The following is a 3060-nucleotide window of genomic DNA, read 5'->3' as shown; positions in this document are numbered from 1 at the left end:
GAGCAATAAACAACATAAGCCCCCGAGGGTTTCGTAGCAGAATGGAGGAGCCCCGTTCACTGGGGGTGCATCAAGTGGTGGCAGCCGCCAAAGCCCCGTGCTCAGCGTGAAGGCACGAGTCTGAAGCCTTGCATCGTTGGTAAGGCAGAACTTTGTTCCCTGTTTTCAGCAACGGAGCCTGAGGTAGACAGCTCTTTCTGAAAACAAGTTGTTGAGTAGAGAAAATCACAATCTTTTTTATCAGAATGGGTTCTAGCATCCTTGACCTTAATTAAAAATAATAATAATAAAAAAAAAAGCTTTGAACAATATTTCATATGGAAAAATATTCAAGAAAAGTTTTGGTTTTTTTTTTTATTCAGTAAATAGTCCTGTATTGATGTTTTCTTGCTCACACATAGTTTGCATTCTGAAAACATCAAAATAACAAAATGTCCTTATTATTGGAAAACCATAAGGTAAGCCATTCCAATAGCTCATAACAAATAGAAAAAAAAATCCTCCCACATTTTCAGAATTGAATTTCTTCCTGCAAATGAGACATTATAGATAGAGAAAAACCCATTTATCTGAGCCCTGTATAAAAGCCACACTCTTTCTCTTGTCTGTTAAAAAATACTGGTGATGAAGAACAAGTACGTCTCTGCACACACACGCAGCAGCTCTGCCTTGTTTCAGAATGTCCTGGGGGAGACGAAGAAGCACCAAAAGAAACAACCTGGAGGATAATACTAGGGTATTGTAGTCTGCCGGTAGCCCTTCTTCCAGCTCAAACAGACAGACTTAGTGTCAGGTAGAGTTCCTTGCCCCTGGAGACCCAGCTGGGAAGGATGGGAAGAGCCAGAGTGCCTGGGGTGGGTCTTTTCAGCTCCACACTCTGTGAGCAGCATCCCAGTTCCTGCTCTAGTAATAGTCACTAGTCTCAGTCACTAGTAATGCTGGCAACCTCTGCTGTCAGAGTCACTGCTGTTCCAGCTGCAGTTGGCACAAGTGTGGGGAGGAAGCCCGGAGCTCAGGTAAGCAGTTCCCAGCTGTCACCAAAGAACGTGAGAGCAGAGAATGGTGCCAAAGATGAGGGACACCTGTGCAGGGGATCACCTGCTGACATCTTCAGGGAATTGTGCCCTGGAGGAGAGGGCTTGAAGAACTTGGTGACCTTCACAGTCTTCATTCTCTCTAAAGATGTTTCACAGTTTTTGATATTGGCTTTAGATGGCATTCAGTATTATTACAAGGAATGACATAAAACCATAAATGATTGAATAGAGCAGCCTCCCACAGACCTCAACAAATAGCATTTCTATGCTTGACTTCTCTGGACAGCATTGTGTATGGGGACCATGTGTCCTCTCTATCACTTTCAGAGACGAAAAATATGAAGATAGACATTTTAGCACTCTGACGTTTTGTGTTGGATTCTTTTCAAAGTAAGAAAGCAGAGCATCCCCTGAGCCAGAAAGAAGAGCCAACCTCTTCAGCCTACGCAGTCCGACCAACACAGACATTTAAAAACATACACAACACAGCTTGGTATCTCTCTCTGCCTCTCCCCCTTCTCTCTTTTTCCTGCCAAGGTTAGCTAGCAAATCTGTTACATCCTCTCATCTAGGTCTGGTTGATTGTGCTTTACAAAGAAGATGTGAGTATCTGGAGAGGCAGACGTAGCACACAGAAGTCATTAACAGAGGGGACTTGGTGGCACTACTGAAGTGGAGAAGTTTCTATGCAGTGGAGAGCTTCCTAGGAGGAGGAGGCATGGGATGTATTTAAAACTAGATCAGAAAGAAGAACAACTTTTTTTTTTTTAATTTTTCCTTTCTTGTCTGTTCTTTTATGGTCTTCCCTTGGAATTATGACCTATGTGATGCCTTTCCTTAAAGATCGCCTGTATAGACACCTTCATAGCGCTGTCATAGTTCCTCCAAGGCACTTTCCTCTCTGTCCTGCAGGGGGAATCGCCCTCCCATGCTTGGCTGCCAACCTGAAGGACACTTGTAAGCAGCTCACTGAGATCTGGGTGGAAGCACTGCACAGGTAGGTGTGTTGCTGCAGTTCAAGGCCAACCCAAAGTTCATAGGGAGAGGTAAGGAAATTAAGTAAGCAAGCTCAATTTTAAATAACAACATGGCTTTAATCATCCCCGTGTTCGAGACATGATATGCTCACCACTTTCGAGAACAATAAATACAGGTACAACATTCTAGCCATATTAGCTTTTCTAACCAGCTTAGCACTGAAAGTCATTGTGTGATGTAAGCTTTGTTTTCCTCTTTGAGGGAGAGACATTTTGCTGCACCGGCAGCCAAACTGTAGGAATTTTAACCTTAATCATACATAGCTTCATATACCAAACAGTACTCATAACAACTGATGCATAAACAGCATTTATCATATAAATGTATGTGCATAAACCTTCATTCTTCTAATCAGCTACAGAAATTACATAACTGCTAAAATTTATATGTAAATTGCACCCTTGCCATTTAAATTACTTTAAAATGTCTTCACAGATGCATATAAAGTACATGTCGACATCAACGTAATTTCATTACCTGTGTCCATTCCTGAAATGTAATCTATAGATATTTTTAACAGAATCCTGGTAGCAAAAGATATCATATAGATATGGGCTGCAACATATAAACAGAAATGATAGAAAAATAGATATATTTTAGAAAACAATAACGTATTATGTCCGTGTAACACCAAGTCTACTGAACTTCATTTTGGCTTGCCAGAGTGTCCAATTATTCCTGATCTAACCAGATGTTAGACAAAACTGAAGAAGTTAACATTCTTTCACAGTAACATGCATAGAAGTTAAAACTGAAAACCATGATTTCTCTGGTCCAGACTAGGGGCTTTATGAACACAGACAAGCACTCTGCCCAGTCCCAGACTGGCAGCACTGCTCTGCTGTTTAGTGTTTGAAGAACCCTTCCAGCCTGGCTGTGGAAGCATCCAAGAGAAAGCCGTGGCCTTCTCAGCATGAGAAAGACTTTGCCATTCTTTGCCTTAGAGATGCAGTACAGTTGTCCACTGAAAAAATCCTCCTTCTCG

The sequence above is a fragment of the Anser brachyrhynchus genome, assembly GCF_964034855.1.
Source record: "Anser brachyrhynchus genome assembly, chromosome: 3".
NCBI lineage: Eukaryota > Metazoa > Chordata > Aves > Anseriformes > Anatidae > Anser > Anser brachyrhynchus.
Note: the sequence above shows the minus strand (reverse complement) of the source record.